The following is a 21,700-nucleotide window of genomic DNA, read 5'->3' as shown; positions in this document are numbered from 1 at the left end:
ACTTATCAAGTTTCCATTAGTTTTTATATTCAAAGTCATACTATATACTCTAGTCGGTTAGCACTACCAAATCATGTAGTCGGTATAACAGAGAAGTCAGTATGCACAGTCTAGTCAGTTACAAAAGAAAGCAGTCACAGAATGCAGTACACACCGAGTTGTCTACTGAGTATCTTTTTATGTCTACCGAGCAGTAAAGATGACACACCGAGTTGACATACACCGAGTGAAATGTGTTACCAGATACATTGAACCTAGACATGCATATGAAAACGCGTTACAAGATCGAGGCACATCTAACCGTTATTACATTGAAAATTATACTAGAAGATTGTGTATGACAATATCAATCTAACCAATGAAATATTTTGTTTAGTTATTCATTCGAGGAATCTTGTTTGTAAGATCGAAGCAATGAATTGGATCGTCGTTTTAAGAGATCTATTTATACAACATGAGTGAAGTGTATGTATGTATGAAAGAAGACTGTTGCAGAGACACAGAGGTCACCGAGAAGGTTTTTAGAGAACAGTCGAAGAACAGAGTAAACAGAAGGGTTTACCGAGTTACTATATGGGTTACCGAGGTATGCTATAAGCAAGGTAATCTATTCTGAGCACATAGAATCTGCTATAACATTTCAGATGTAAAGTTGCAGATATTTGTAATAATTTTATTCTAATATTGTGAAGTTGAAAGAGAAACCTTTAACAAGGTAAAAGACTCTAATCAAGTCTATAAATTGTAAAGCCTTTAACCAGGTGCAGCATTCAGAATAAATGTTGTAGAATCCTTTAGCAAGGTAGATCTAACAGATCTTGTTACTCCTAACAGGGTAAGCTATCAGAAATAGCTAAATGTAGCTCTAACCGAGAATTCTTTATTATTGCAGTAGTGAAGTTGTGGGTGTCATCCCCACCGCAGTTTTTCTCTCTAACCAAGAGTTTCTGCGTAACCAAAATATATGTGTTATGGAGTGAATCATGTATGATTGTTATCTATTTGTTTTAACTTTATTTTATGTTACTGCACTATTCTGTTTATGCATAACAGTAAAGTTATTATTCAAGAAGGGTTTTGGAGTACTGATTCACCCCTCCCCTCTCAGTACATTAGCTTTCCATATTGGGCCTAACAAATGACTGCCTCACTGGGGGTCTTCCTTTCATGTTGTTAACTTTGGTGAATCCTTCATGATCAACTCTTGCATTTCTCCTTGGATGTGCATGTCGGTGCATTGAGTATGGCCTCCGGTTCATTAATTGTGTATACCAGTTTGTGTGGCGATTTCTAATAGCATCTACATATGTCTTCTTACCGGTATCCTTGCTTACCATGAATTTCTTCTTCTCTTCACCTTCATTTGAAGAAGTAAACTGTATCTCCTTACCGGATGTGTCTTTGCTGTTTGAATTTTGACCCTCTTCAAATCCTAAGCCACCGGTATCTTTAGATTGCTTCTGTTTGCTCAACATCTTGTCTAAAGCTTTGGTGTTGCCTTCATATTTGCTTCTCACTTTCATTTATTCCTTACTTTTCTCTAATTCCTTCTAGAGCTTGACAATTTCTTCTTCCACGTTTTGATGCTCCTCCTCCTTATTACTCAAGCCGGTACTAGTAACTTCACAGATCCTCTTGGCCTCTTCCAATTGAAGTTTCAGATCTGCAATTGTTTTCTTGGATTCTTCAAGAGATTCTTCCAACATCTCTTGTTCTTTAGCTGCAACCTTTTTCACCTTCTTCAGATCTCTTCTTGTTTTCCTCAGCTCTTCCAAGTTGCTGATGAGCTCTGCTTCAATATCTACTTCTCCTTCTTGCTCTTCCACTTCTCCTTCTTTAGGTACTGGAACCTCTTGGGCCATGAAAAGGTTTGTTCTGACTTCATCTTCACTGCAACAGTCATGTGAGACACTTTCCTCATCTGTGGTATCATTTTTATGTGTGTAAAGACTGCTCTACTTCTGGTAGCCTCTTCTACCATGTTGGTAGACATTCTTCTTCCTGTCTTTAACATATGATCTGCTACCACTTGATTGATCATCTTCATTCTTATCACCATAGGGACATTTGGTAGTTAAATGTCCAATCTTTTCACAGTTGAAACATTTCAAGGGCAACTTGCCTTTGTATTTGCCTAAACCCGTCTTGAGTCTTTTGACAAAGTTTGTCATGATATCATCAGAGTCTTCACCGGTTCCATCTTGAGAAGATTTTCCTTTTCCTTTTCCTTGATATTTATTTCTATCATCCTTCAAGTATGAATTACCTTCTTTTCTCACTTCCTTGTCCTTGTTCTGATCTGTACTGGTTCCTCTTCTTCTGGTATATCATCGTCCTCCTTGAAATCTTCCTCCAGTAAACCTTCCACCTCTACCTCTCTATCTCTGCTCATGTCTTTTATTTAATTTCTCTTCAGCCTTTAGTGCATACTGGTAAGCCTCTTCAACACTCTCCAATTTGATCATACTGAGTTCATCTTGTATAGACATCCGCAATTCGTTCAAATATCTTGCAATCTATTCAACTTCATCATCAACATGTCTGGATCTGATGTTCAATTTGTAAAATACTTTGGTGTACTCCTTCACACTAGATTCCTTATGTCTCGGGTTTTTCAATTTCCGAAACAAATCCACTTGATAATTCGTCAAGACAAACTTTGATTTTAACTTAGCAATCGTTTGATCCCATGTCTTAATATTTTCTTTACCTCTTCTTTGTTTATTAACTTGCAAATGCTCCCACCAAAGAGATGCATGACCTTTCAACGGGGTACAGGCATATTTCACCTTCCTCTCTTCTAAAGTGTTTTCAAAATCAAAATACTTCTCCATCTCCGAGATCCAATCCACCAATTCATCTGAATCTAACTTCCCATCATATTCTGGTGGGGTAAAATGAGGTTTAATGTTCACCCTACTCAAAACCCTTAAAAACCTTTCCTCATCTAGATCAACTGTTGGTAGGTTTACTTGTTCTATTGGGGCTTCTTCTCTTTCATCTTCACTCACATCTTCAATATGTCGACCTCTTCTTTGGGTTGCATCCACGACTTCTAACCAAGATGCTATTCCTCGCAACATCTCCATCACAGCAGGGTCTGCATTCCCATGCGCTCCACCATTCCTAGTTCCTCTTCGTGCCATTGATTCATGCTAGTCCTCTGCAATTGCATGTCAAATCCGCAATCCATCACACTACAACAAAATTCTAGACATGCCACCTCCAAAATGAAACTTCACTCTAGTACCACTTGAAGCAGTAACCGGTGAGGAGGGACCTCAAGGAGATCAGTCCAGACCGGTCAGCAAGAGTAAATATAACATAAACACATAGATATGATGGAGGTAATGCAGAACATATAGTTTTATTGCATGAAATTTGATTACATCCAACCGATAACAACCGGGTTATAACATACCGACACATAGGCCTTGTAGAATAGGTCACAACCGGGACCTTGAATCGAAAGATCTATCTTCTAGGCATAGTCTATCTATTTGATACTTTGATTGATTCTAATTGACTACATTCTAAAGCATGATACAAATATATATATCGATGCAAATGATCCAGTCGGCCCAAAAGGGATCAAACCCCGAAGAACAAGACCTAACGTGCAAAATGAACAAGGTCGACCTCCGCCAAGAGATTCCTCCAAAAAATCCAAAGGATGAAACATAGAAGGTCGGTCACACGTCAAGAAACATTGAGATCAACGCTAAAGGCTCTGCAAGCTTCGGAATGGGTTTCGATAGATCACCAAAATAGGTCTCAGGCAACCGATAACAAGACTGTCATGGAAACTGATAGCACTATCTTGTCGGAAAGTGATCCAAATGAGATGCAGTTTGAAAGCAAGCAAGATGATCAAGTCTTCAAGTAGAATGCAACTCCACAGGATTCGGTGAGCCAAAACCGGGACACTGAAAGAAAACGGAAACTGCAAACAAAATAGAAAGGAAAATATTTTTTTTTTGGTTGATGCAAGATTGTTGTGAACCGGGGATGCTCCTGCTTCACATTTTATCAATCACAATCCATGATTTGTTAAGATAAAGCATATGTTTTTGAGATAACAAAGATTATAAGGTAGAGGACATCATAAAACCCCCCCTACATGATAATTGTCTATCATCAGTTCGACACATGCAACACAATCAGAGCGAATTTCACCTTACCTCTCCTAATAATGATAACTAATCCTAAGAGTAATCATTTTCCAAGGACCTCAAAGTTGGCTCACAACTGTGTTATTTGGTTGAGTGGTCAATGTCATCGATTTATTCAAAAGCCTTGTTGGTAATTTAACTCAAACTTAAACAAATACTTTATTAAATCCTATTTTAACAACATTTGAAAGAAACAAAAAAGTTAAACCAAGGATTACAAGAAATAAATGATGAGAATCCAAATCATCAATTTTATTAACCAACTGCCAAAGAGATTTCTTAAACCATTAATTCTTAAATCTGTAAAAATATAATCTATAACATTAGCATTGTGAGATTCAAAGGATTTCATAAGATCAAAAGGCTTATTTTCATTTACTTCTAGTTACTATATCATATGCACAAACCAAAAATGAACTTAATAGGTTCATGCAAACACATTCATGTCTTTAACAAACGATATACAAATTACCAAGAAGAATACCACATCACATGCAGAAGAAAATTTTGAAAAAAAAAAAAATCCACCTTGCATTAATTTCTTCAAAAAGACAATTAAAAAAACTAACTTTACTTCATTGAAATTTTGATTCAATATTTTTTTAAATACCTCTTCACAACACTAGAACACTTAAATTAGGAAATAAAAATTAAAAATATCAATAGAGAAAAACTATAATTGACCTCCAACTTAATTCACCAATCTTCGAACCCTTCAAGTGAGCCAAATTATGTATTTAATAGATCCTAAGAGAAAAGCATTCTTATCAAGATGACATGCAAGAGTGTGAGTTGAATTGACATGCAAAATGCCTCTCAAAATGGGCTTTCCATTTTGAATTTTAGTTCTTAAATTGCATTCTAGATCACACATAATATACTCATAGGCCACCTTAACATTAATGCTCTATTTACAGCTCCTTATTCAAAAAAACCTCCCCACTAGAATCGTACCCACTCAAAGAACTCTTTACTAGAATCTTACCCACTCACTTTTCTTCCTTTTATTTTTTCACTAGTATAGATTTCCTCACTAGTCGATGTTTCTTCATGCTCTATCTTCAAAATTACCTTCTTTTGTGAAAATTAACCTTGGTATTGATTGATGTTTACTCCTCATTTTTTGCACACTCTCAGCAACATCAATACCTCAAACATCTTATGCTTGACACTATATTGTTGTATAGTACCTTATCCTATACCTTCACATATGTTCTATGCAAGAATTCAACACTAGATGATTTTTTATTTTCTCAAAATATTTTTTTTAAGTCCATTAAAAGAACCTCTACTAGACACTCACTTGTTGGAGGATGCTCACATCTACACTTTTCCAAGACTTCAAACTCTTACTAATATTATTCTTCTCTCATCAATAATAATATATCCACTTATACATACTTGGCTTTCAATGCTTTACAAGTACTATGTCTTCTCTAATATCCTTTTCCTAATCATGTAGGGTTGAAATTTATATGATATCCTCCTATTCACTTTATAGGATTCAACTTGCTCTAATACTAACTTATTTAGTCAATCTTAGCAATCAAAATTATTGGATTGGGAACCTATCAACCTTAATAGAGAGATCTGCTTAGACAATGGAAGAGCACAAATAAACTAACATAATCAAATATGAAAAAATATCTTTATTACACACAATAATTACATCAAACTACTATAAATGCTACCACCAACTATTCTTAATTCTATTACTCTTCTTGACTTGTACCACTCAACTAATCTTCAATTTTTTCTAGTCTTTAGTGAACTCTACTAATTCATTTAAATTTCACCTTAGTGTCAAGCTACTTGTTCTATAACTCTTCTTCCACTACAGCTGGCTCTACCCCTAGGCTTCATTCTTTTTATATATATAGGCATTCATCCTTATAATGAACAAAACATATCACAAATTTGATCCCATTAAACATGGATGACTATCAATATTATTTTATAGTTTACAACGATCACTACATCATCCAAATGAAAATGAAACCTTAAATAAATGTTTCGTTAAAATGGACTCCTCTAAGAACCTAGATTGCTCCAAATAATTTAAATGATACTTTATTTACCCCACTTTTAAACAATCCCTTTTATATTACTAATTAAGGAAATCAACTTCCAAAACTCTAAACCAAATATTTGAAATATCATGCCACTTGATAATGTGAAGAAATAACAAGAAATTTGATTACGCAAGTAAAAAATGTTGGCATTTATATTGTGTACAATAATAAAAACTAATAGAATTTTGCATTACCACGGTCTCATCATTAGACATTTACACTGCAAAACTATAACTCTGAATATATATAATGTAAAAGAAATATAAGATAAAAAGAAATCTTCTTGAAAGATTAAAATTATTCTACTCCCAAAATACTCTTACATGAATTGAGAACTCGATTGAAGAGGCTCCATTAGTAATTGAAATTCCATAGCCAGTAATATTTTTAACATGGCTTGAAAGAATTCTCCTAATTACACATGATTCTCAACATTTATTCTATTGATATAGATTGCTAGGGTAACATAGCCGTATTTCAAAGAATCTTACTGATATGGTAACCACTTTGAGTAACCAGCGACAATGTATTAAAGATAGTGAAAAATAATAATATTAACTAACATTAGTTGATTACCACTTCATTAAAGAGACGTATAAGAGTGAAACTATAGATACATTTCATTCCCACCCTTAACCAACATATAAAAGATTACTCTCTTATCAATTTTTAAGTATCAGGCATCTTAGATATCCATGAATTCCATCATTTCTACTAAAAGTCAAATGTCTATGATCACCTATTTACTTTTTGCTATGATATGTTTTTTCCCCTTTACAGTTTTATGTGCTTTATTCCACTGTAATGGGGATGTAAAAGCAACTCCCATTGCTTACATGTTCATTTAGAGACATTTGCTATGATTCATTTAGGCTCTCTGAAATTTACTTTTGGATTTTTTTTAATTTAGAAATTATTTTCAATTTCATAAAATTACTGTTGAAAGAACAAACAAATTTTAAGCTCAAATCAGAGCATAGAGACTAAACAAGGTAAGAGATTTTTAAGTCTAATAACTTTAATGGAAATTTTAGATTTCCTACGAATCAAAGTAGATGTATATGATCTTGTTTGATAGATTTGAACTTCACAATGCCTGAAATGAGTTAGAGAAAATCTCATAGACCATTTAATGCCCTTAGTTCATGACAGGCGTCCATTCAATCTTTTCATTAAAAATCATCTTTTGAGATAAAGACGAATCTGTTAGCAGAAATTATCATCATGAAAATTACGTGAGATTAAGGTTAGTTTGAGGCAGTCTTGTCGAGTTGAAGCCTCTGTTTCCAATTTACTGTTGACTTCATCCATCATGTTAATATTCAGGTGGCATGCCTTGTGGCTTCTACCAATCTGCATCATATTTAGAATTTCATGCTGGTTAAAAGCGAAAGAAAGATTATGATGGCAATGAGCAGAAGGATAGGACAATTTGTTACCTTTTTATCCATCTCAGCGTTTTCCAGTTCAAGTAACTTTTCCTGCGTTGCAGTCAAATAATCAGCCATTGCCAAAATAGCGTTAGTCAGGTGTAATGAGCAAGGAATTTACGGCATTGACTTCGGAGATAGTTATTAAAATTGTTGGATAGTGATGTAAGCGTGTAACTGAAAATGGAATTAGTAATGTCAAGAATACAATTGCAGTTTCTAGAGATAGATTTTAAATTAGATTTTTAGTGTTTTTGGTAAATCTTTATAGAAGGTAATTTCATGTTTTAGAAGTTTCTTTACTGGTGATGCAGTGAATTGTTGTGTTTTTAGAGGTTGCAACCTCTATAAATACTGTCTTCTTGTATTGTTTATGTAGATTAAAATGTAATTTCTATTTAGAGGCAAATCATGATGTAATAGATTTCGAATAAATAAAAATTTATTGCATGTTAAATTGTATTTGTATTTTGTGTTTGATTTTAATTCTACAAGAACCCATGGGAATTTATTTTAGGAATTCAAGGTGAGTTGCCAAAACCACCGGCTTCATCTAATTTATTATGATGCAATCTAATAAGCTGGAGACAACAAACAAAATAAAGCTATTCATAAAGTTCACCTTGAAAATTTTACAAGGACAAAAATTTAGATCGATAAATATTAAAAAACAAATAAAATAAAAAAACACAATGTGATCCGAAATGTTGATAAAAAACTCTCACACAATTATTAATCCAGAAGCTTACTACAGACAAAATAAAGAAAGTTATCATACAATCATTGAATATTTAATTTAAAAATTGTTGATGTGTTTTTCATGCACATGCGAACACATAATAAAATACCATAAGTATCTTATCCTCTCTTGAACAAAGTTATTCAAATGCTAAAGATTTTTGCCTAAGGATCAATTGAAATAACTCCAAGGTTCATATATGTAGGGTCTCTACGTGTGGATAAGTTCAATTTGCTCTGATGTGATTATGCTGGATTCACAAGGGGACTTACGTTTGTATGCTTGAAAGCTTGATTTGCTGGAACTCAAGTCCTATCTACTCACTAGGGAAAATAAAGAAATAGCAGAAGGTGTAGGGTTTAGAGAGTCTAATCTAAGACCTAGAATGAAAGAAGACAGATGAACGACTAGGTGGAGTCCTATTGGGCTAGGTTTCACCATCAAACTGAACAATTTGACACCAGCGCAGTGCAATCTTCTAAGGGACGCTTCGAATATGTTCAAATCATTACACCATTAGATACTGATCACCATTCAAGTTAATGCATGAACAATGTGCATATAACAATTCGAGATTAGGCTCATTCAATGCCAGTTGACCACGCAGGACGCACTTACAATCAGTAAGAGGCTAGTGGTATGGACTAGGTGGATTCAACAGTTTTCTCCATTCAATCTAATTATCTACCATCTAATATGAAGATTCAACAAGAAACCATGTACATTGCAAAGAAACAACATATTTCACCATATTTTCAATGAAAATGGAGTCTTTTACAATTAAGGGAACAATGTCTTGCCTTCTCTTCCTACTCTACTCTAATTGCTATTTTATTCACTATTCTTCTGCTACTAACTATTAACTATTGACTATTAACCAACTATTAACCTTTACAAATGAAGAGCCAAAGCTTTATATAGAGAGCTCTTTACAATTCAATGGCTTAGATTGATTTACAATGAATGGCTAGGATTTCAGGATGAAAACCCTGATTAGGGTTTGTTACAACAAAACCTTTTAGCCAATGAGAAAATTACATTAAATGCATGAGAACCAATAGGAAGCATGGGTAGGTACATCGGATTTTGTGCCTTCATGCATGAGCCTGGTTCACCGAATCTGGACATGTTAATGTGGACCCTTCTGATTGGAGGAATAGTAACTGAGATGCCACCTTGTCTGGTACTCGCTTGGTCAAGGAATGATGTATCTCTTGATATTCAATGTGATGATGATGAGAAGCTAACTTTGATTAACTCTTCTGAAACTATCTGCTTCTTCAATGTTCCCTTGCACTGACCTTGGTTGATCCTCCTCCTTCCTTTATGTACCTAATGAATCATGTACCCTTCCTTGACTCTCTTGTGTTTGATGAAGCCTCCTCTTGATCTTGTATAGTAGTGATAGGAAGTTACGGTCAAGTCATTCCTTCTTCTTTGGTTTTTTCATGTGATAGAATGAGGATCTTGAGGATAGCTTTCCCTACTGCTTGCAACTCCTTGAACACTTGAATTCCTTCAACTTAGAAGCACTTTGAGTCCTCTCCCATGCATTCAAGGCGTCCTTAATGAAGATGAAGCTTGAAGAGGTCCTCCTTGTCTTGGCCTAATCTCTCTCCAAATGGATCTTGTTGCCCTGCAAAACAAACAAAAGATGGTGTCAAGCACATATGATATATCCATCCTAACATGGTATTTCTCACTTCAAACCATCAATAAGAAGGCACTAGGATCAATTTTGCTCTGGACCCTTTGAGAGGTACATGAGGGAATTAGCTTCTTTACTAGCTAAATTCACTTATTGCCTTCTTTTCATCATTTTAGCCTTAAATTCTAATTCTTTCATATGAAGATATCATTATTTTGACCCCTAGGAAGGCCTAGAAGGGATTTCGCTTGGGTACCTTTGGAAGGTACATGACCCTCTAAGAAAATTCGCTCTGGACTCTTTGGAAGGGTTAGGAGCGAATTTGGCGTTTTACTCAATTCATCCTTCATAGAACTTCATCTCTCAAACTTTTCCTCATCAATATCAAGTCATTTGCCTTTAAAATTGCTTAGGAATAGGTTGATTCAAGGGTTTAAGCAAGGTACAAGGTCTCTTGAAGAAGTTCGCTCTGGACCCTTTGGAAGAGCCAAGAGCGAATTTACTCCTTTAGGCTCAATTCACACTTCTTTTCACTTAGCTTTATCTTAGACTTGACTTTTGAATCCTTTCCTTGCCATGCTCAAGTCAATTTGCTCTTACTATTGCTCAAAATGACAACCATTCAATGTCCTTAGTGAGGAATTAGGTTCTTTGGAGGATTCCGCTCATGTACCCTTGGAAGGGTCAGGAACTAATTTCTTAATTCAGCTCTCATTTCTTTCATTCCACCTTAGACTTGTCTTTCCAATTAAGATCATACTAATTTGCCCTCAAATCTGCTCCAAGCGGGATTTATTCAATGTTCTAGGTGAAGAATTAGGACTACTCAAAAATTTCGTTTTGGTACCTGTTGTGACCTTTTTCACACATTGCCCCATTGCAAATGGGGACTCTCTCTTTTCCTGCTTTCTAGGATTTTGTTAGTATCCTATGACCTTTTGCTGCAGTTTCACCAAGCCTTGTCCAGTCCAAAACATTTCAAGCCCTGACGATTGAAAGTTAGTTTTTGTAAGTTATGTGATTCTGAATTGTGAACACCACCAGAGTGCTTAGAGAGGCCAAAGGACGAAGATCGCAATTGATTTGGATGAATTTGGACAACTTTCTATTTTTAGAAAGTTTGCTTTTTTGCTTTTTCCTATTTTTTAGGAAGTTTCGTTTTGCCATTTTTAGCCCAATCCTCAGTATGGCTATTTTTAGAAAGTTTTCCCTATTTTTTAGGGATGTCTACTTTTTGCTTTTTCCGGGATGCAAACCTAGGGTTTACACCACTTGTGCCACTGACCAACTTCGATCGGAACCCGAAAATTCCAAGTTTTGACCTAAAAAAGTTGAATCCCTAGATTTTAGGTTTTTTTGCTTTTTCCGGGATGCAAACCTAGGGTTTACACTTGTACCACTGACTAGCTTCGATCGAAACCTGAAAATTCCAAGTTTTAACCTAAAAAAGCTGAATCCCTAGATTTTAGGCTTTTTGCTTTTTTCGGGATGCAAACCTAGGGTTTACACTTGTACTACTGACCAGCCTCGACCGGAACTCGAAAATTCCAAGTTTTGACCTAAAAAAGCTGAATCCCTAGATTTTAGGCTTTTTGCTACTTCAAATGATCCACCTAAGCATGGATTTCAAATTTCAAGTTAATCCGGTTAAATTAGATTAAATTGTGAAATTTTAAAATTTCTTTGAAAATTCTTCGAAGTCTGGCTAACAAGGGTTTTGAAGTGTTTTTGCAGGTTCAAACCCCATCACGAAGGTTGAAGAGGCCATGAAGGAGCCTTGCATGAAGTAAGCCATGCGTTAGGAGGCTGTGTGGGTGCTCTCATCCAAGTCCGCCCTGCATAATGGAGGTCATGTGGGTGCCTTGCCTAAAGTCTGCCATGAGTTTGGAGGTCACATGGGTGCCCACTCTAAAGTCCACCCCACCTAAAGAGACCATGGAGGAGCAAGGGTTGAAGTCCGCCCAAGGCTGAAGAGGCTACGTGGGTGCCAAGCTCCAAGTCTGCCCTGCATAATGGAGGTCATGTGGGTGCTAAGGTTAAAGTCTGCCATGCCAAAGGAGGTCACATGTGTGCCTACTCCAAAGTCCACCATGGGTTGAAGGGGCCATGAAGAGGCCAAGCCAAAGTCCCTCAAAGCTTAAGAAGCCATGAAGGGGCTAAGGTTGAAGTCCGCCCAAGGTTGGAGAGGTCACATGGGTGCTAAGGTTGAAGTCCGCCCAAGGAGGAAGGAGACCATGTGGGTGCCAAGCTCCAAGTCCGCCCTGCATAATGGAGGTCATGTGGGTGCTAAGGTTAAAGTCTGCCATGCCAATGGAGGTCACATGTGTGCCTACTCCAAAGTCCTCCATGGGTTGAAGGGGCCATGAAGAGGCCAAGCCAAAGTCTGCCAAAGCTTAAGAAGCCATGAAGGGGCTAAGGTTGAAGTCCACCCAAGGTTGGAGAGGTCACATGGGTGCGAAGGTTGAAGTCCGCCCAAGGAGGAAGGAGACCATGTGGGTGCCAAGCTCCAAGTCCGCCTTGCATAATGGAGGTCATGTGGGTGCTAAGGTTAAAGTCCGCCCAAGGAGGAAGGAGACCATGAAGGTGCTAAGGTTGAAGTCTGCCCAAGGAGGAAGGAGACCATGTGGGTGCCAAGCTCCAAGTCCGCCCTGCATAATGGAGGTCATGTGGGTGCTAAGGTTAAAGTTCGCCCAAGGAGGAAGGAGACCATGAAGGTGCTAGGGCTAAAGTCCGCCCCACCTTGATGGAGGTCACGTGGGAGCAAGGGTCAAAGTTCGCCCCAATGCCTTATTCAAATTTTCACTTTAATGGAGGCCATGAAGGAGTTCTAGCCAAAGACCGCCATACCTTGGAGAGGTTGACAAATTCCGCCAAAATTTGAAAAAGATGGAGATAAAATTCGAAAAATCAACCTACACATGGAAGGTCAAACAAAGTCAACATGATGTCACAAAATCCACAGAGATTTCAAAATTAAATCCAGAATGAAGAAATATCTAAATAAAAAAAAAATCCTCAAAATAAATCCAATATGGAAAGTTTTTTTTGAGAATATTGAGAGAATATTAAAAAGTTATTGAGATATTAATCCAAAATGGAAAGTTTTTTTTGAAAGGGAATATTGGAGGATTAATGAATATCTTCAAACTTAAATCAAAATGGAAAGTTTTTTTAGAATTAGAAGTATGAGTTGGATGATTTTAGGGGTTTTGCTTAAACCTTGTCTACAAATACTTCATTATCAAATTCATTATTACACCAAGAAGTTCAAATTACTAAGGAGAGCTTAGTAAAGTATGTCAGTTTGAAGATCATCTGGAGGAAATTCTAGATATTGCTGGAAGTGGGATAATATTTTTGGCAGAAGGCTTACAGATTTCTAGAGAAAGACATCTTTTCTGAATTTTCTCAATATTTTGGAGAAAAGTCTAGCCTTACTCCTATCCAAGTTAGAGGTGAAATTAAAGTTGTGAATTTTCTGAATATTTTCCAGAATTTAATAAATGATTTTTTCGAAAATTTTGGAGAAAGAAAATCATTTTTTTTGGCTAAGTATGAAATTTTTTGAAAGTTTTAACACTTGCTGGTGACTTCAACTGACCTCAAGGCTGAGGGTCTAGAGGTGAAAATTCAATTTTTGTGGCTAAGTATGAGAGTGAAAAATGGAAAATTTTCCAACACTTAGTCATTTCGCGGCCCCGTTATTTTTTTCGAAATTTTGCAGAAATTTTCTAACTTAATGTTTTCATCATCCATCTGCAGGTCTTAAGCACCGTGAAGTTCCAGGTAGATAAAGATGCTCCTCCAGAGTCGAGGATGACTTCCAAGTGGAAGAACATCAGCGACACCAACCTCGGACACATCAATCTGAGGGAGTTTAAGAAGCGAATGTTTGGTCTGGACAACCTTGTGCCAATCACCATTGCGCGAAAAATGATGAAGAGTGGTATCGTGCACGCTGCCAGCTTCCTCCCCACCATGCAATGCAATGAACTAGTAGTTGAATGTGCCAACCACTACAACCCCATCAGTAAGGATATTGTTGCACCTGATGGAAGAGTGTTGGCGAATGTCAGCGATGAGGCCATCAAAGAGGCCTTCAGGATCCCTGAGTACCACAACGCAGTATATATGACCAAGGACGAAGCTGACAGTCCATACCACGATCACCTGGAAGAATATGATGCCATAGTTAATCATTCCTGGCTAGACAAGCCGAGGAAGGGCACCTCCGAACTCCAGAGAAAGAGCCTAGTGCGAGCATACTTCAAGGAGGACATTGGGGACATGATTGTCTTGCTCAATAGAATAAAAGGAAATCCTCAGGGAGCTCCATTCGAACCCTAGATGTATTATTTCATTAATGAAATAATCAATGGAGTAAAAATGATAGACTGGGCCCGTATGATCAGCGACAACCTAGACAGACAGCTAAGGAATCTGGAGGCAAATAGGACTTCCTTCATGAGATCTTACTTGTTCTATTCTTTAGCCAGGACCTACAGGTACAGAGGTCTCACTTGTAGAGGAGAAGTTGGGAACAAGGAGAACCAATTTTCGGTATATGATTGCTATCCCCAGCTCCATATGGAGAAGAACTTCCATTTCAAAAGGGTGAATGATGCCTTCCTAATGCACATTACCCGGACCCTTCAAGGTGGCCTGCACCAGAGGCTCTCTCAAGAGTCTATGGACTTCATCGGTCAGTTCGGGTGTTGGTACATCCAATATCCAAAGTTCACTTACTTCTGAAGTCAGGGATTCTCTGGGCCTCCATACAAGCTTCCAGCTTACCCTACCAACCGAGTGGTGTTGCTTGAGGTTGTGAGACAATTGGAGGAGTATATAGTGATTCAAAGGGATAAGCAGAAGAAGGCAGGGACATCCTCACTTACAATTGGTAATGGGCTGGAAACATGTCCATCATCACAGGCTATAGCTACCGCTGAGAAAAGAACTGCCCTGGTATCCCTTCTACCAATACAAGGCAAGAAAAGATTTTGATCCATTCCATAGGATAAAGAAGATCGAGGGGACAACGTTTGAGCATAGACTGGATCTGGAAGACTACTGGGCTAATGCACCTGATAGTTTCGAGATCCGGAAGAGGTTCTAGTCAAGAATTCCTTTAAGTATGGTGAGAGCAACGGAAGTGTTCAAAGTTGCCGATCAGGTGGAAGAAAGCCTAGAACTTCAGCAGCCGGGTTTTGAGAAGATGAAGAATGAACCTTTAGTCTTGATAGATTGGACAGAGGGAGAAAAATCAGATCTAGCAGACCTCATGAGGTTGGTGGTTGAGTACTCAAGATGGTGGGCGTCTAAAAAGACAAAACAGTCGAAGGCCAAAGGTGTGGTTCTAACTTATAAATTAATGGGAGTGGATGATACTCTGTCCGTCCATCCTTGTACCTCCGCCGGTGATGCTCGGAATCCGGAAAGTGTTGGATCTCAAAAGAGAAAGGAGTTGGGTGGAAGCTCCACCAAGTGCACAGGGAAAAGGGCTATAGTTGAGAGAAGAGAATCCAGTGAAAGTCACTCCATCCTAAGTGTTGCTTCCATTGCGCCTGATCAGAGTACAATTGGGGAACAAGAGATGAACATCTATGTGAGTGATGATGAAGTAAGAGTGCTTTCCCAGCCAGTTGAGGAAGTGGTGGAGAAGGTCTTCCGAACTCCAGACAGGGGGCAGGATGAAGCCCCTACAATCTTCTTGGATGGCATACCAACGAACCCAGGAGAAGCAGACAATGAGTTTGATCGGAACACTGTAGAACAATCAATCACTCCTGATTGGCTGAGAGCAAGGATAAAGGCCAAGGTTCCCAAGGATGTCCACTCAACCGAGGAGGTTACCGCAACATTCCTGGAGAAGGTGAATGAACCTGCTGTAGCTAAACCGCCCAAACTAGCCAGGAAGTTCTCCCTGATTCAGAGAGACAGTGCCGGATTCAGGACAGTCCAGATAGCAGTGCCCAAAGAAGGGAAGACTAGGGACAATGTCACTGCAGATGACTACAAGATTACCACCATAGAGATGGGTAAGCCTACCCAGGACCAGGAGATCCAATATTTTGACGACTCCTGTAATGTTCTAAAGACGAGGCTGGCTCATGAGAAAGAAAAGAGGAAGAAAGTGGAAGAAGAGAACCAGCAGTGGAGGAAGTATGTTCTCCATCCTACCAGCCCGCTCAACCATGAAGTCCCAGCTACTCCACCACAGCCTCTTCAGCAGGGATCAATGAAGGACTATGATGAGATGAAGGGATCATACACTCAAGAAAAGGAGTGGATTTCAGACGCTGTGATACGTGTTGACACCCTGGTAGAAAAATTAGTATCAACACATGAGGCAACTTCTTTGTTGATTGATCGTATCCAGGATCTATCATCCAATTGGGAAGAAGTGGATGAAATTCAGAATGAAATACTCCCTCACCTAAAGGTTATCCGAGACATGTCAAAGAAGAGCTTAGTGGATGCAAGCATCATACAGACAGGAGACAGGTACGACTTCGGCATGTGGTACTATGCTCTGGTCACTCGGATTGAGGTTCTGAAGAAATCCGAGACCAAGTGTTTTGAGACAGAGGCAAGGGTTAGAGAGATCCTGGGCAAGGTATTCCGTGTGGCGTCAGAGATTTGGCAGAAGGAAAGCCTAAGGGAGAAGCATTTACAAGCAGAGAACCTGAGAGCCAGGATTCAGGCAAGCTTCTTCCGAGATTCAGGGATGATTAACAAAGGCGATCTTTTGAAGATTGCAAACTTCCTCTCCATCGATGACAACTTCCTCACCCAGGCAGTGGAGTGGGAAGGCATCCTTGCCACATGCGCCGACGATGTGGATCTCATCGACTTCCAGATTGGCAGTTTGCCAAGTGTCACCATGGAGGAGGTCAAGCTCGTGGTGTCCAGATACGTTGAATCTCTGAAAGAGGAAAGTGGCCACTCACCTCAGTAAAATTAGCAACTGCACCACTTGTCACTTTTCCATTTGCTTGAACTGATAGTATTTCGGGAAACCCTAATTAGGGTTTAGAACTTTCAATCTTGGCCCTTGATCACTGTTTTATCTCGGCCATTCATTTATTTTTGAGAAACTATATAAGGTTGCCTCCTCTCATTTGAAAAGTGTGAGGTTTTTGATGTATTGTTGCTTAAGGTCATTTCCAGATAATATATTGCATGTGCACTGCTTTGTAATCTCTAATATTTGAATGATTTGCATGGTTTCAATTGCCTCAACACTTAGTTAGAAATAACTTAGATTTTCTTTCATTGTTGTTAATTTGAATGAAGGATTTGATAAGTATCAATTGATGGTGTATTTCCGCTCATACTTTTGGTAAATGGATGATTTCCATTCTACCGTGCAAAGTTAGTTTGAGCCCATCCCCTATGCATCCCAACATCTCGATCATAAGCACAACCCATTGAAGATTGCACCGGCCTTGTGTAGTTGTCCCTAGTGTGGCGAAGCAAGGTTTGGTTTCTCGAGAGCACCCAATTGATACCGTCTCCAGAATTCGTAGGATTAGATTAGCCTTCCTAAACCCTATCCCTTTTTCCCTTTCTTTTGAAAGTCTAAATCCCAGAAAATTCCCAAAAAAAAAGAAGAGCCTAAAATTGCTAAATCCATCTAAGTCCAGCAATTCAAGATACTTGTCAAACGTAAGTCCCCCTTGAAATTTCAGCATACACTACCCAAGAAGCTATTCCACGAAAGTCGCTTGTTCGCACATATAGACCTTGGAATCAATAGTGATTTTTCAGGAGAGGATAGAATACCTTCGGGTATCCTATCCTAATGTTTGGTAGATGCTAAAACAGACACCAACAGTACCTTTGGAAGGTACATGACCCTTTCAGAAAATTCACTCTGGACCCTTTGGAAGGGTCAGGAGCGAATTTATAAAGTTTGCACAAACTCTCCATATTTCATCACTTCACCTTATTTGAATTCACTTCAAGGGTATGTATGAATCAAGTCCCCTTCACTCAAGGCATAGAGTCATGAATTTGATCCAAATAAGGGGCAAGAAGGTGTTCTTGGAGAAATTCACTTTGGTACCTTTGGAAGGTACATGACCCTTTGAGAAAATTCACTTTGGACCCTTTGGAAGGGTCAGGCGCGAATTTGACCTTTAAGCCTCAAATTCTCAATTTATTCATGTTCCAAGTGCATTTAACTTCTTCAATTCACTTTCAAAGCATTGACATTCTTTTATTTATGTCATGGGGGCAAGATTTATGGTCCAAACTAGGTGCAAGGGAGGATCTTAGGGAAATTTGCTCCTGTACCTTTGGGAGGGTCAGGAGTGAATTTGACTTTTTGGCTCAATTTTCATCATCAAATCCTGTTTGAATTCACTCACAAGGCATAGATAGGTCAATATTCATTCAATCAAGGCATAGGAGCAAGATTTTTGATCTAAGTTAGGTCCAAGAGAAGAGATCTAAGAAAATTCACTCATGTCCCTTTGGAAGGGTCAAGAGCGAATTTAGTATTTTAGCTAAAATTCTTAACCTTTATCATTCAATCTTGTTTCCAATTCATTCTCAAGGCATGTACACATCAATCCTCCCTCGATCACTCCATAGTAACAAAGATTTTGACCCAAACAAGGAGCAAATAGGTGTTTTAAGAAAATTCGCTCTTGACCCTTTGGAAGGGTCCTGTGCGAATTTGGCTTTAGAGCTCAAATTCTTCACGCTTCCTTGCTCAACTTCCTGTCAACTCACCTTCAAAGGCATGGATAGATCATTTTCTCTCTCACTCAAACCATGGGAAGAAGTTTCATGATCCAAACTAGGGGCAAGAGAAAAGTCTAAGGAAATTCCCTTCTGTCCCTTTGGAAGGGTCAGGAGCAAATTTTGCAATAATGCTCAAATTCTTGACTTTCTCTCCAAATTACCAAGTCAAAGTTTATCCAAAGGTATCCCCAAGGGTTAAATCATACCAATCTCTCTCAATTAACCATTCTAGAGTGGGATTTCATCCAAATTAGGAGGGCAAAGGGAGCTTAGGAGGAATTCGCTCCTCTACCTTTGGAAGGGTCAGGAGTGAATTTGGCCTTCTAGCTCAAATTTGTCTTAATCTTGTCAAACTTTCAAGTCTAGACTTGATTATTAGGCATTTTCTAAGGGAAAATAGGTCAGTTCCATGCCAATCAAAGCCTAGAAGTAAAAGGACTTCATCAAACTAAGTGAAGAAATCTGTAACTCCCTCCATTCTCTCCTTTACACTTGATCTTTACTTCATCATCCTAATCAAGACTTAACCCCAAAACTAGACCAAGGCCAGACCTAAAGAGGGCTTTCAAAGAGACCCTGACCTGGATCACCTACTAATTCATCTCAACTCAAGGAGACCATTCAATCCCAATGAGCTCTCTGACAACTCCCCAACGCAAAGATTAATAGCCAAGACCTAAACGACTACGCCAGGAAGACTAACCCCAAAAAACAAAAAGTAGGGGTCCTCATTTGCAATGGGGCAATGTGTGAATACGTCACAACAAAAACCAATCCACCATTTTTGAAGACAGGGAGGTTCAATACCGACAAATATGAACACTTTGGTAAAGTAATATCTAGGGCATAAAAAAACAAGAATCAAAATAGCAAACGACATATTCTGCTTTATTCATCAACAGAGTTTAAAAATTTATAGATATCACTGACTTCAACAGCATCCTCTAATTTTGTTAATTATGCCGACTGTTAATTCAGTTAATTGGAAACTAATAAGAAGAAAAGAAACTAACTTGTTATTGAAACATGTTTAGATATTTATTGCCACAAACATATTTCAATTATGAATTACTTTCTAAACTCTCTCTTAACGAATAATTGAATTCTGATAGACTCTAACATATCTCTTTATAGTACAAACTTTATCTGCCTAATGACTTAGTGAATACATCAGTCATGTCATTTGTGTTATAATACTGTAGCACTATTTCTTGTAATTAATTTTTTTTCTTTTACAAAATGATTTTGAGTTCCAATGTGTTTTGATTGTGCATGATAAACTGAATTGTTTGTCAATTGATTGAACTTTTATTGCCACATTTGATTACAATTGGTCCTTGCTTTTGTTTAATATCTTCAACAATTCACCTTAGTCAAATTACTTCACAAATAGTACTTCACAGTGCTTTGGATTTAGCTGTGTAAAAGAGATGAAAATAGTTGATTGCTTCTTGTTGCTCCAAGAAACAATGTTTGATCCTATGTTGAATGTATAACTAGTTGTTTACAATCATATAGATCACTTGCCCAATCAGAATCCATATAACCTATCAACTCAACATTCAAATGGTCAATATATCAATACAAAAATTTATGGTACCCTATAGGCATCAAATAAATCTCTTTGTTGCTTTTCAATGAGTCTCAGGTGGTTTAGCCATGAATTGGCTAAGTATGCTGACTAAATATGCAGTATCAAGTTTGATTGTGGTTAAGCGGTTAAAAATTCCAACCATCTATGATCTATCTATACAAAGTCCCATTTACATCCGTAGTACCATTATCAATCAAAAAATTAACAATTTGTTCTAATAGAGTAGATATTTCTTTACAATCTTGTATATTAAACCTCTGGATCAGTTTCTTTGCATACTTAATTTGAGTAATCAAATTCTTACCCTCTTGTCTCCATACTTAATTCTTAAACAATAATAAATTTCTCCAAAGATTCTTCATTTCAAATGCATCTAATAGATCCCTTTTGATTTCATTGATCAACTCAATAGCACTTCCTATTATATTTAAGTCATCTACGTAAGGTGAAATCAAAACAAGATTCTCGTTCATTTTTTTTATTTACACATTTGGATCTTTCTTATTCTTGATAAACTCTTGTTGCAGGATGAAAATATCAATTTTATCATACCATGATTTGAGACCATACAAAACTTTCTTTAACATGCATACCAAAAGCTCTTTTCCTTTCTCTACAAAGCCTTAAAGTTGAACAAGATAGATTTCTTTTTAAAACCACAATTAAAAAATGTTGACTCAACATTTGTTTGATGTAGATTCTAATTAAACTTAGTAGCAAGTGGAATCATAAGTCTAATAGTATTCAGTTTAGCTATAGGTGCAAATGTATCTTCGTCTTTGTAATCTATTCATTTCATTTGCGTAATCTTTCACAACCAATCTAGCTTTGAATTTTTCAATACTAACATCAACTTCAAACTTAGTTTGAAACACCCATTTAGAGTCCATAGGAATTTTATTTGCAGGTAATTTAGATAGTTCCCAAGTGCCATTATCCATAACTGGGTAATATTCTTCCTCCATAGCATTGCATTCTTTATGAGTTCATCTACACTCATTACTTGAGCCATTATAACATAGTCGTTATGCCTGATTGGTGCCTTGATTTGCCTCACTTATCTTCTCAATGCTTCGTTGTTGGACGAAGTGTTAGTCCCAACCGGTACTGAGAGGGGAGGGGTGAATCAGTACTTTACCGGTTTTACCAATTGAAACTTTTACTTTAAGTTTAAACTAATTTACCATTCACCAATGTAAACATTTACTGCAGAAGATTAAGCATACACGAAAAGATAGACAATGACATACAAATTTATCTCGTGGAAACCCAATAGGGAGAAAACCACGGCGTG

At 37.6% G+C, this 21,700-nt stretch overlaps 1 pseudogene; it reads right to left on the bottom strand.

The window, feature by feature from the left end:
* Positions 1 to 7,242: 7,242 nt before the first annotated feature.
* LOC131033032 (truncated transcription factor CAULIFLOWER A-like) overlaps positions 7,243 to 21,700 on the bottom strand; it is a 173,116-nt pseudogene continuing 158,658 nt past the window's right edge.

Source organism: Cryptomeria japonica, chromosome 3 (genome assembly GCF_030272615.1).
Source record: "Cryptomeria japonica chromosome 3, Sugi_1.0, whole genome shotgun sequence".
In the NCBI taxonomy this organism is placed as follows: Eukaryota; Viridiplantae; Streptophyta; class Pinopsida; order Cupressales; family Cupressaceae; genus Cryptomeria; species Cryptomeria japonica.
The sequence above is the reverse complement of the archived record's forward strand: the minus strand, read 5'-3'. Positions and strand labels throughout refer to the sequence as shown.